The 13902-nt window shown below is 36.2% G+C and overlaps 1 protein-coding gene across 1 annotated transcript in view; it reads right to left on the bottom strand.

Moving 5' to 3' along the window:
- ANKRD50 (ankyrin repeat domain 50) overlaps positions 1–12056 on the bottom strand; it is a 60256-nt gene extending 48200 nt beyond the window's left edge. Inside the window, exon 1 of the mRNA XM_042935550.1 lies at positions 12030–12056. The gene's annotated coding sequence lies outside the window, so the exon portion shown is untranslated. The remainder of the gene's footprint in view (positions 1–12029) is intronic.
- Positions 12057–13902: the final 1846 nt, after the last annotated feature.

The raw sequence follows: 13902 nt of genomic DNA, 5'->3' as shown, positions 1-13902 counted from the left end.
TCATCAACCCTTGACTATCACTTCCAGTCTTCTTTTGTTCATTCATTTTCATCCATGTTCCCCTCAAATGAGGATATTCTCCGGCATTCTATTCATTGTCCTCTTCTTTCTTTCCAAATTCTCATTCAACCCTTCAACTTCTGCTATTGTCTCTATTTGAAGGGATCCCCCAAATAGATACGCCTGGTCCAGCTTCTCGGTACTATGCTCACTACTGCATATTTACATTTGGATTTTTGCACAGGATCTCAAACTCATTATGTTCAAAATTGAATGCCAATGATAACTTTAAAATAGAGGAAATTGTGCACTGAGAAAATAGAAGGGAGATAATGTAAATCTTAGAGTTGATGTAAATATTTTTCCAGTGCAAACTTGCTAGAGATAAGAAAACTAAAGCAAAATACAGCAAGCCCTGAAGTCTGTATTTCTGATAAAGAAGCAAAAGGATTGGATGACTATCAGTTAAAGTGGCTTCTAGATTTTGTTATGCTCTTGTTTTCAAAGGCAGAACTCAAATTATGAAGCTCTGCATTATAGAGGCAGGTTAGAGAAATATCCTTAGGTGTTTTGAAGTGAACTATAATGGAAGTTGTTAATGTCAGTCACTATGTCAGTCATATATTTTTCTTTCTAAATATTTTATATCAGTTCTTAATTCTTTTGTCTCAAGATACCTTTACATTGTTAACAGTTTATGAAGAAGAACTGGGTTTATGTAGATTTATCTATTGATATGTACTATATTCAAAATTAAAACAAAATTGTAAATATATTATGTGTAAATGACCATAAGCCTATTTCATGTTAATATACATAACATAATTTCATAAAAAAATAATTATATTTTCCCCCAAAAAATATTATGTGAGAAAAGGTCAATGTTTTACATTTTGCAAATGTCTTTAATGTCTGGCTTAATAAAAGACAACTGGATTCTCGTATCTGCCTGTGCATGCACTCTCTTTTATATGCTATTTTGGTTGAAATATGTAAAAAAAAAAATCTAGCCTCCCACAAATAAGTAATTAGAAAAAGAACAGTATTTTAATAACCTTTCAGACAATGTATAATTCTCTCTTATACTACACCAAAACATGGCAAATGGTGATGTCTTAAAGCCTTAAAGCTTTAGTTTCAATATGGAATCTGAATCCATATCAATGAACTTTTCATACTCTGTTACAATAAATTTAATTGGTCTCTTCATGTGCTTAGGTGCTATAACCATATAGATGGCATCCATCTATAATGCCATAGATGGATGGCTTATCAACAGAAATTTATCTCATATTTCTGGAGTCTGGGAAGTCCAAGATCAAGACACAAGCAGATTTAGTGTCTGGTGAGAACCCGCTTCTCGGTTCATAGACAACAATCATTTTGGTGTCTTCACATGGTGTAACAGGCATAGAAGCTCTCTGTGGTCTCTTTCACAAGGGGACTAATCCATAGAGATAACCTAATCATTTTTAGAAGGTCCCACTCCAAATGCCAACACATTGAGTTTCCAACATATGAATTTAGAGTGGGGGGGTGGGCACATTCAGTCAATAACAGCTGGTTTATCTTGAACTTTCAATTGACTTTTATCCATGCATGATTTCGTAGCATCATGCATTGGTCATGTGAAAAATATTAGTTCACAAAGTTATGCAAACAAATTTCATTATGCAATATCAAAAAAACTCTACCTTTGTTCATGTCACTACAAATCGCCTCAGAAAAGTTGGTCAAGTTCACAGATGTGGGAGCTAATATTTCAAAAAGTTTAATTTCAGGTCGAAAGCATAAATTTTGTCAACGGCAATAAATACAGTCACCTGGTCTTCTTCAAGTGACAAGCTCTCTTCATACATTTTTTTGAGAAAATATTTGCCAGATATCCAACTCTGAATAACCATAGTTTGTTTATCAGTTGTTCTTTCAAATAAAAATAGTGTTTCACGGGGCCCCGGGGTGGCTCAGTTGGTTGAGCACCCGACACTTGATTTGGGCTCAGGTCATGATCTCATGGTTTGTGAGATCTCTGCTTGGGATTCTTTTTCTCCTTCTCTCTCTGTCTTCCCCTGCTTGTGCATTCTCTCTCAAAAATAAATAAATAAATAAATAAATAAATAAATAAGCATTTTTAAAAAATGGAGTTTCATTAAAAAAGTGGCCAGTTTAACTCACACCACACACAAGTGTTTTTCATTGAGTCAGTCATAGTTTGGTATGCAGTGGAATAGGTACTCAGCCATGAAATTTAATACAACATATTTTTTATTGCTAAGTCATATGTATTCTTTTGTGAAAGTAGCTTTTTTTTTTTTTTTAAATATGAATACACAGCAGTGAAAATGCAGCGGCTACAAGCACAGCACACTGCTTTTGAATCACGTTAAGGTGCCAGCAATTTTACTTACTATTGCTTTTGTACCTACTGGTGTTAATGTCAATATAGTGAAAAAGTCAAAAGAATTTTAGTGTTTTTACGAAAGTGATTTTGACCTCATGGATCCCCTGAGAGGGTTTCAGCGACCCTTAGTGGTCTAAAGATCACATTTGAGAAGAGTTGATTTACATTATCTTAGAGACTGGGTTACAGTAGAGAGTAGGAGCAGAGATTGTATTTATTCTATTTGTCTTTAAACTGGCTCCTCTACCCATATTCCCTGTCTTGTTTAATGGTACCATTTTCAGTTAAGTCCCAGCAGGTAAAAGGAGGCATACTCAAACTCAGTGATTTAAAGATCATATTAAATAAGCTGAATAGAAATATGTAAGCAAGGTTTATAGAAACCAAGAAAGAATAGTACAATACCCTGAGGTTAGCCACAGCAGAAAGTGTTACCATCCAAGGTCTGAAGGGACAAGTGCAGAGAGTAATTACTGGAAGCTGGAGGGAGTAGCACAAAAAGAGGGCTGCCTGAAGCTGGCCTTCAGTTATAGGGCAGAGCCAACCTGTGGTGAAGCCTCTGGGAAAGAACTAGAAGAATATCATGACTTCCCATCCCTCCCTTCTCTCATCTCTTCTCCCCACCTCTCACTTGCCTAAGTTTCACTTGAAACCATGGCAAGGTTTGGAACCTTGCCAGGGCAAGGGTGGAATCCACACAGATTTGCCTCTGGGAACAAGGCTAGTGAATAGCAGAGAACAGATCTCAAAGGGCCAAAAGAAGACATCCAGGGACCCAAATTAGCCTTGGAAGGTATTTTACACCTCCTTCATTAAACCCATAATTCAAGCATTCGAATTTTGCCTTCCTAATTTACCTGAACATTTTTTGTATTTGATTCCTCTCATCATCATCACACTGTTTCTGTTCAGGATTTCCTCCATTCTTACCTGGGCATGTAATTGTCTGTTTTTCATTTATCTAGGCTTCTCCAATCCATCTTCCATATTACCATCATAATGCTCATTTCAATACATATCTAACCATAATACTAAGTTGTTCAAACATGTTAATGTTTTAATTATTGAATTATGAGAGAGACAGAGCCAGCATGGGTGGGGGAGGGGCAGAAAGAGAGATGGAGAAAGAGCAGGCTTTGTGCCGACAGTGCAGAGCCTGAGGCAGGGCTTAAATTGGTAAAACAGTGAGATCATGACCTGAGCAGAAACCAAGAGTCAGATGCTTAACCGACTGAGCCACCCAGGCTCTCCTAAACATGTGAATGTTTTATTGAGTCCATATAACCATTAAGTAAAACTTAACATCCTTGTTGGGGTATAAAGATCCCTCCATGATTCTACTCCTACATATCTCATGCTGATGATTCTCAACTCCTACTTTTCCTACCTTTTCCTCATACGTTCTTTTAATTTTTTAATTTTGTAAATATTTTTTAATGTTTATTTATTTTTGAGAGAGAGACAGAGCATGAGTGGGTTAGGAGGCAGAGAGAGAGGGAGACACAGAATCTGAAGCAGGCTCCAGGCTCTGAGCTCTCAGCACAGAGCTTCATGCGGGGCTCAAACCCAGGAACCACAAGATCATGACCTGAGCTGAAGACGCTTAGCCCACTGAGCCACCCGGTGTCCCTCATCATATGTTCTAATCAAAGGCAACCATCTTACCTGAATGCTTTCATTCCTATGTCTATTTACATATTATCCTACCACCTTGACACTCTCTTTCCCTTCTCGTATCCTGTTGAACTCCTACACAATTTGGTTTGTTTTTCTTCCTTCCTCCCTTCCTCCTTTTCTCTCTTCCTTCCTTCCTCTCTTTCTTCTCCTTTTTTCATGAAGCTGATAAACTCATTTTCATTGTTTTAAAATGTATTTAATTTATTTGAATAGGTAATACATATACAACATTATATCGTGTGGAAATCCTTTTCATCTTTCATAATTCAACTCAACAGAATATCTTCTCTAAAGCCTTTGTGCGGCTTTGCTCTATCCTTCCTCTCCACCAACCCAACTCTGGTGGCATAACTCCCTCTCTTAGCATTTCCTGAAGTCTGTATATATATCAAGGTAGGATTCATTTTGATTGTCAATGGATGTGTCTTCTGTTCCTAGTAATTCCTTTTATCCATATAGCCTATTTTCTACTAATATAGACAGTGAGAATCCATTGCCTCAAGGGAGAGATGATCCCACAACAAAAAGGAAGAAAAATGTCACTTTCATTTCTGAAGCAAAGCTTTTGATTTATAACATCTTAGGTATTTGAGCTTCCAAAACCTAACCTTTGGAAGATGAAGAGTGCACATTTTATGCTAATAAATCATAGACTTAGAAGAATTGCATGATGATATAAAAGCAAAATTTTCTCATTCTAGGGGAAAAAATATCCCATGAGTTGGGGAGAAATGGGAGAATCAGAATGGAGGTAAAGAGAAGGAGATAGTGGTGGCTTCCTGAGAATGGACCGTAAGCCCCATGTCCTCAGCTTCATCTCATAGAAAATACAACGGAAAGCTTAGATGGCTTCAGAAGATGGAGCATGAGAGCAGAGAGGACACGTGCTGTATTTCCAGAGTGGAACTCTGCGGTTCGAGTACTAGAGAATTGGTAAACAGAGTGTCTAAGCAGAGGTGCCTGAGACAGATTCCAGAGCTTTCTCATACCCAGTGTGAGGTGAGTGAAAATCAATTGTTTGTTATATGTCTCAGAAGGGCTCATAAGTATCTTAGAGAGCTGGTCTTCCAGATTAAGGTTTAAGTATAACTAAAAAGGAAAACAAAAACAAAAACGAGAGGCTTGCATGGGTAAAAAACTAGAGAACCAATGGGAATATGAACATTTTAGGAGAAACCAGTGCAGTTGGAGGATAACAACCATTAATCAGACTGTCCCCTTTCTAGTCCCCACTGCTTCTTCCTCCACTGTACCTGGGAGCTCTGATATCCCTTAGAACATTGAGATAATTCTCAGGATCAGGGGTTAGGGTGAACTATGAAAAGTGACCAAGGAAACTCCGAATTGACTAAGGGAATTAAGAGTTTCCTGAGGCCATTCTAAATTGACTGATTCTGAGATGGACTTTCTGTTATCAAGTAGAATGGGAGTCACAATAGAAATAGGTTGAATTACAGAAAAAACAAAATCACATTTCAGGCACATTGTGTTTGAAGAATAAGATTTTTTTACATGCTGAACTCCTAATATGGCATTTAATAACACTTCATTTCATTTATTTGTTTGCAAGTCTGTCTTCCACACCTAGATACTAAACATTTGAAAGACAGGAACTCTCTTTTATTCCTTTAAGTATTACCAGTGCCTGCACAATACTTGCCCACGATGGTTCTTCAAGGTGTGCAGAAGTATCACAAGATCTTTGCTTCTTTCATAAGTAAAAGGAGCGATTACAGAGTGGTCAGTATAATGGTTTAAAAATATAATGTTTATATCTACTGGAAGTAGACAGTGAAGCTGGCTTTCTTTATGAGTGGGCTATTAGCCTTTGAGAGTTAATTAACAGAAACATAAATCGACTCTACATAAGTGAAAAAGAAAAAAGATAATTACAAATTAAGCTAGATCCTTAAAATGTTATCATGAGTGACTCAGCAGAAAAGTCTGAAGGATCTTGCTCTCACTTCCATTATTCATATGTCTTCATATTTTTTAAGTATAAAAAAGACTAAATGCCAAATAGTATGAGATAGAAAAGTGCAATTACATATATGCACTTGATTAGAAAATTTCCCTGGAGCAATTCCCTTATCTTTTAAGTGGACTGAGGAGTAAAAGACATGAGTTACAAGGTGCAGGCATTTAATAATGTGTGCGTGTGTGTGTGCAAGTGTGCATGCGTGGGTGTGTGTGTGTGGGTATGCATGCATGTGCATGTCCATATACACACAAATAACAAACCTCTTAAACTTTACATTTCAAACTTTTTTAAAATTGACAAGTATGAATTTATAGAACCTGAATTCAACTGGTTATCTAACAACATTCCTTTAATTGTTTACTCTCAATTCTATGAAACTTTGTGGAGAATACAATATCAATTGAAAACATGCTGCTTGATTTATTTTTTTTTTAATGCTTATTTATTTTTGAGAGAGAGACAGAGCAAGTGTGCACATGAGCAAGGGAAGGGCAGAGAGGGCGGTACCAGATCCCAAGCAGGATTTGCATTGACAGCAGAAAACCCAATGTCGGGCTCGAACTCATGAGCCACAAGATCATGGTCTGATCTTAAGCGACTGAGTCACCCAGGTGTCCCACATACTGCTTGATTTAAAGTAGTTTATCCTGTAACTTTTTTGAAAAAGAAAACATATACTGATAAAATAATAAAAGAATATTGATAGAATATGCCATGAAATAAAGCCCCTCCCCCCCGTAGAAGACTCTATTCTGTGATTTGCAAGTTGAAATCAAACAAAATGCCTTACCATCAGTCATGTCCAATTTAACTTTATAAATTTAATATTAATATGATCATAGAAGCTTATTAAGAATAAACAGTAAATCTCTGAAGTGTTTCAAATGTACACAATGAAGAACTTTTTTATGTTAATGAATACATTTATTTTCATAGCACTTAACAGAATTCGAATCCTGTTCCTACGTTACTTTTTAAAAAAATTTTTTTTCTTATTACACTTCTTTATTTTTGAGAGGCAGAGAGAGACACAGCATGAGTGGGGGAGGGGCAGAGAGAGAGGGAGACATAGAATCCGAAGCAGGCTGCAGGCTCTGAGCTGTTAGCACAGAGCTGGACGCGGGGCTCGAAGTCACAGACCATGAGATCATGACCTGAGCCGAAGTCTGACACTTAATGACTGAGCCACCCAGGCACCCCTACATTACTTTTAGTGAAATAATATTTATATAATAAATCATTTTGAATTAAACACATACAGTATTAACAACTTACCTCTAATGGGAAAAATTGTGTTTATACTAAACACCTCAATGACACTCATAGCAGTAAGTGGCTGTATTTTCTGTCATGAACCACCCCTGCTCTCCACCCATAAGACTTCAGCTGATTGGACCAGGAATGAGCAGCTAACCCTAGTAAGGGAATTTTTAGATTGGCCAGAAAGCCTAAAAGGTGAATAAGCCTGAAAAGCTCCACAAAACCTGGGATGAATTGGACCAACAGTGCTGTATGTTATGGAGCAGATATTACAATCCACAGAGAAAACCAGGCAGATATAGCAGGAGGTATAAATGAAAGGAGGCAGAGAGACCATGAATTCCAATAAGAATCATGTTAATGCGGAAGAATCAGAATGCAGAAATTATCAATAATCATAAAGTAGAGAAAAAAGAGTTATTACATCCATTTGTAGTTGGAACAAGGAGAAAAGACTCAAAAAGAAGGAATGGGAAAGAAAATAGTGGTGTTATGTTCATTGCCTGTCTCTAAAGGGAAAAACCAGCAATTCTTGCTTCTGAGGTCCCTATTCCCGCCATGAATCTGGTTCCAATCCCCACAGATTCTATTCTGGATCTTTCTCCTATATTTCTATGTAAGCTTCATCTCTCTTACTGAGTCTTATATTAAACGTCCATCATGGGATCTTGTGTAAGTGACTGCTCCTTGCAACCAAAATCACCCAAACAAACATTCAACAATGAGTCCCTATTATGTCCCAGGTGCTTGGGATGCAGACATACCTCTGCACCTACAGAGTTCAGTCACCAGAAGTAGGACAAACATTACATATATATGATTCAGAATACATCCGAAGGACTGAATCTTCATATTTGCAATGAAGATCCTATATTACTTATTTTCATCAGCCTGCAAATCTGTAAGTCCAGGTCTAACCTCTTTCCTGACTTTTAGTCTTTTGTTTGCAAAAGACTGCTAGGCAACATCATTTGAATGTCTTATGGCATTCCTCCATAGACTTTCATTATTTTCTCCTAAAATAAGAATTCTTTTGTCTTCCCAATGTTAATGTCACTATGATACATCCAGTAATATTGATCTAAAACTTCAGGGTCATCATTTATTTCAGTTCTGTTAATTCCAACAATTGGACAAATTCCATGGATTGGTTTTATGTTGTCTTTTTTTCCCCGTATCAGTTGATCTTTTTCTAGGTAAGCCCTGATATCCCTTTAAATGGTTTTCCCACTAAACCAACTTGATAATTAATCTTAGTAAGAATAGCTCTGATAGATCATTCATTTCCCTTCTCAGAAACTCTCAGTAGATTCCCATTACTGCTAAGTCAAATCATGACTCCCTGGCTTCTTCTGAGGTAAAATGATAGTTTTCCAACATTATTGCTCATTACTATTGTAAATATAATTTCCGTATCAGTCAAACTAGGTAGCCACATGGTGTTTCTATATGGTTTGCCCTCTCTGCCCACTCTCTTCTCTTCTCTTAAAATGCCCTCCCCACATTTTCTGTGAAAGTCCTTTTCTTTCTTTCAGATATAATTTAAATGTCATCTTTTTTAAAGAAGTATATTTACTGAGACTTGCCACTACATATAACTGGCTTCCTATCTGAATTCTCATAGTGATATTTTATGATACAAACTAACTCTTTCTGAAATTTACTGCCACTCTGCCACTCTATTATAAGCTCCTGAAGGGCAGGCACCATGCACATCCATTACTAGTCATTACCGTCCACCCTCACACATTACCCTACCTTGGCATTGTTATTCCCCAACAAGAATGTTGAATAAATAAATGTACTATGACTAATACAGAGAACCACAGAGCTACTTTTATAAAAAGCAACTTCACTTAATATTCCCACAACATGATATTTTCATTTTAATTCAAATGAACATATCTTCCCATCCCACACAAATCTGTTCCTCCTCCTGGATTCCCTCTTACTGTTTGGTTACATTATATACTTGGTTGCTCAAGTCAAAAACCTAGGAACCGCCTCACACTTCTTCCTTTTCTTTATTCTTCATATTAAATTCTATTTTTTCCTAAATATTTTTTATATCTGTCTTGTTTTAAGCATTACTATTTAGTTCAGATTCTCACCTCTCTCTTCTAGTCTTCCTACCTCTAGTCTCAACTTTCTGTCATTCGTCTTCTCTCCTATTGCAAAAATGATATTTTGAATACAAAAAAACCCTGGTCATCATTGTCCTTTGTTTTTGTTTTTGTTTTTGGTTTTTTTTTTTCCCTATTGGCTGCTCTGAAGCTATGTGGGCGCTAAACTCCTTTGTATAGCTCTTCATCCTATGGTATCTAACTAGCAGTCCAAATTATCTCTTGACTTTTTCCCCTGTATACACTTTGGGCATACTAAATTGCTTGATCTCCTTTATGCTTCCATACTTTTGGAAACATTCTATTTAGAATACTTCCTTCTCACAAACTTCCTTACACAAGAAAAACTCCCCTATTTAACCATTAGCTTTAAGTTTCTTTACGGAACCTTTCTTTTTTTCTTTTAATTTTTTTTAACGTTTATTGGTTTTTGAGAGGCAGAGAGAACAGAGAGTGAGCAGGGGAGGGGCAGCGAAAGAGAGGGAGACACAGAATCCAAAGCAGGCTCCAGGCTCTGAGCTGTCAGCACAGCGCCCAAGCTGGGCTCGAACTCAATGACTGCAAGATCATGACCTGAGTTGAAGTTGGACACTCAACCGACTGAGTCACCCAGGCACCCCATTTATGGAACCTTTCCTGATTTCTTCCAGGAACCATTTCACCTAATCCTTCTTCTGTCTCCATAGTTATACCTATTCCATTAAAGCAGTCGCATTGTGTTTGTCTATGTCGCCATTGGATTCTCTGGGGATACAGATTTTTTTTAATGTGTACTTTTTAAAACCAAGAGGAATGTATTTTACAAAGTCACTCATTAGGCACAGGATAAGTTCTTGTGAAAAAGAATTGAGGAATAAATGAATATGAATTATAGGAAAGGAAAACTTTCAATTTTTTAAATTTTAAATCATATATTCCATTGTCAGTTATTGTCAAATCATCTCTTCAAGTGTAAAAGGGGCATTAAATAGTATCTTTGTTCATTAAAGAGCCATGAATAAAAATTATGACATGAATTAATAATAATATAGCCAGATTTTTTATCTCCATAGTAATAAAAAGTAAAAGTAGTAACCAACAGTAAACGTAAAATGCTAGATTATACCTGCATGTATTGTTTCATGAAAATAAAAACAACACACACATTTGGTACTTTCCAAATGTGACGCTTTAAATAGGTTTATGTCCATTTTCAATGATGAAGATAATTAAGTTGGCTTTTTCAATAATGATTATCATCATTTTTGTTATCCCAATGTTCTTTTTTAATTTTTTAAATGTTATTTATTTTTGAGAGAGAGAGACAGAAACAGAGCGTGAGCAGGAGAGGAGCAGAGAGGAAGAGAAACAACAGAATCTGAAGCAGTTTCCAGGCTCCAAGTTGTCAGTACAGAGCCTGACGCGGGACTTGAACTCACGAACCTCAAGATCATGACCTGATGCAAAGTTGATCACTTAACTGACTGAGTCACCCAGGCACCCCTATCCCAATGTTCTTAAAATTTATATCTGTTAAAGAAAAAGATGAAGGAGTGTGTATCCTTGGAATGATATGTAAATTTTTATGCACTTAACACAAATTATATTATAGTATTAAGAAGTATTATACTTCAATAAAAAGTGAATATATTTTATGCCACAATAGCTGAATTAGGCAGCATTATATCTGTGGCTCCCACCTTATGCACCAGAAATGCTCTTAAGTAAATTTACAAGATTAATAAACTATAAATCTTACTATTATCAAGTCATAAATTTTATTTCTCCATGATAGCTAAATTTATATTCCTTTCACATTCTATTTTGGAGATATAAGTAAGAATTTTAAATATAAATAATACAATTAACTTTTAAGGATATATTGATGTGTGAATTATCGAAATTAAGACAGTTTCTTTGGCCTCCAAATATACCCTAGTGTCAAAATTTTTTGTCAAGGTCACTGGAATAAAAATATAAGAAATCTTATTTTTCATGGAAGAAAGTACCTTGGTTTTAGTCTCTTAAAATAATGGCTTTCAGAGAGAATATTGTAAAATATTCACTTTATCCTAAAATAATTATGAAATAATACGATGCTAAAATGATTCAGATGTTTTAGGTTTTTACAAATCAAACTCCATCATTTATTAATATAAAACTCTAATTCTTGAGCTTTTCCTGCTAGGAATTGTACTACATTCTTAAAGTATATTATTTTAGTTAACCATCACAACTCTCTGATGTGCATACAATTTTCACTATTTTACCAACAAGAAGAGGGAGACATGGATAAGTTAAGAAACCTTCCCATGATTATGCAAGGTGATAGTGGATCTGAAACCAAATAGTCTGAATCCAGTCTGGGTACTTTATTGCTCAATTATAATAGCCTACGTATAATTTTATTTTAGATCAACATTGGAAGGTGTTTAAGAGGAGAAGTACATAGCAACCTGGTGGTGATTTCTAGAGGAGATTAAACATTAGATTGGAAGTACAATTGAACAAAGTTTAAGGCTGATTCTCTCCTAGGGATTTCATGAGGCTATTTCTACCTTTGCTGTTACCATATTCTCTCAGCTGCACAACTGCTCTAACTGCTTACCTGCTCTCCTTGATTTCACTCGGTACGACCTCTGCTCTGTTCTCCACACTACAGTTAGAATGAGCTTTCTAAATCTGTGTGACTTCACAATTTAAAATTCTGAAATCAATAATAATACTTCAAATGATTTATAAATTCCATTTTGGTTAACTCCTACCATTCCAACCTCTCGCTGCACTAGGGTCATTCTTTTTAGTCCCGCTTGCAGGACCCTCATCAGCAGTCATGAAAGGCGGTCAATTAGTCACTCCCAGGGCACCATTCATAGAGGCTAGAAAGGAGCTGTGAGCACCAATTTAGGTGAACACCATAATTCATTCTATTAAAGGATCTTTGCAAAGATTTTTTCCTCTTTATAGATAATTATCTCTTTGTCTCTTGCCCTCCCCTTATATCCCAGTTTACTTGTTATTTTCCATGGTCAGCCTTCCTTGAAACAAGTTTAGGCACTATTTTTAATTGAGATTAACTACAGAAACCAATCAAATCAAGTCTGGGATTCTCTGCTCTAGAAAAGATATGATGGGGAAGTCCTTCTGGTGAAATATTTTAGTGTAGAATGACTGTGGGGGAAAGGTTCTAAGCAAAAGCCTGCTGTTCCTTCACTTGTATGTGAGCCAGCTCCTCTCTGCTAAGAAGGAAGAAGTTTTAAATAATAACCCAAAATACCTTAAAAAGAGATGCCTGCAATGACTATACTTTTATAGGGTGAGTGTGACTAATGAGGTCCTTTGTGGTGCTTTAAAAACATGTTTGAATAAACCAGTTTTGAAAGAAATCATGTTAAAGTCCCTGTTTTAAACAGTCTATCACTGTTTGTGTATATTGTAAAGAGAAATGTATTCATTTGTTTTACAAAGACATGGTTTATAGAATTTCGTCCTTTGTTTTTCACAATTAATATGATTTGAAGAAAAATAGTTTTGATATGCACAATGAGGCAATGTTTTTTGTTCTTTTCGGTGAAACTTAAAATTGGATCTCTGATTACTTAGTTTGTATTTACTGCTACATAAAGGATGCATCCTACTACACTACACCCTGCAGGAAATGGTGGCACACCATGGGTCAGAACTGGCCTGTTCAGGGCAGAGAATTCTCGGGCACATCGCTAAGTTAATTGTTACGGGTAAAGATTTTTTTTTAATGAAGGACTATCAATCTTTTCAAAAAATCCCATTTAGCTAATAAAAATGCTGGGGTCAGTAAACTGTGATGACTCAGAAAAAATTAAAATCTAGTAATTCTATTGGACTGAAGACAGCAAGGACATCTTGTAAGAACTGTTTCAGTGACCTGTTTCGTATGGTGCTAAGCTTTGTTGTCACAGTTTGGACAGAGCCCATGCCAAAAGAATATGCTATTACATATTTGCTTATGAAATGTGTGTTTGTATTGTGTAAGAAGAAGAAAAGATAATTTCTCAGTAAGACTTTAGAAGATGAATCACCCAGATGTAGTTTCTTTTCATAAGCCCACCATGTGGGGGAAATGGCAGAATATGCTTGATGAGCAAGTAGATTTTTCAGCATTCTGTGTATTTATAATTTTAAAGTTCCCTTTAGCTTGGCAGATGCATTTAATGAAATCAGTGGATTAAAAAATAAGACAATGAATGCTGCTCTTCACAGGGAAGGCTCTGGCTAAGAAAATGTATGGAAGTCCCAGTTTGCTTTCAGTTAAAATCACATTTGAAACATGTCGTGGCTTAGTCCATGTTACCTCTTCTAGACTCCTTTGGAAAGTCTCTGACTTCTGTTTTCTTTTCTTTCTTTCTTTTTTTTTAGGTTTATTTATTATTTTGAGAAAGAGAGAGAGAGAGACGGAAAGAGCAGGGGAGGGAGAGAAGGGGTGGGAACCCCAAGTAGGCTCC

This window comes from Panthera leo, chromosome B1 (genome assembly GCF_018350215.1).
Source record: "Panthera leo isolate Ple1 chromosome B1, P.leo_Ple1_pat1.1, whole genome shotgun sequence".
NCBI classification, from domain to species: domain Eukaryota; kingdom Metazoa; phylum Chordata; class Mammalia; order Carnivora; family Felidae; genus Panthera; species Panthera leo.
The sequence above is the reverse complement of the archived record's forward strand: the minus strand, read 5'-3'. Positions and strand labels throughout refer to the sequence as shown.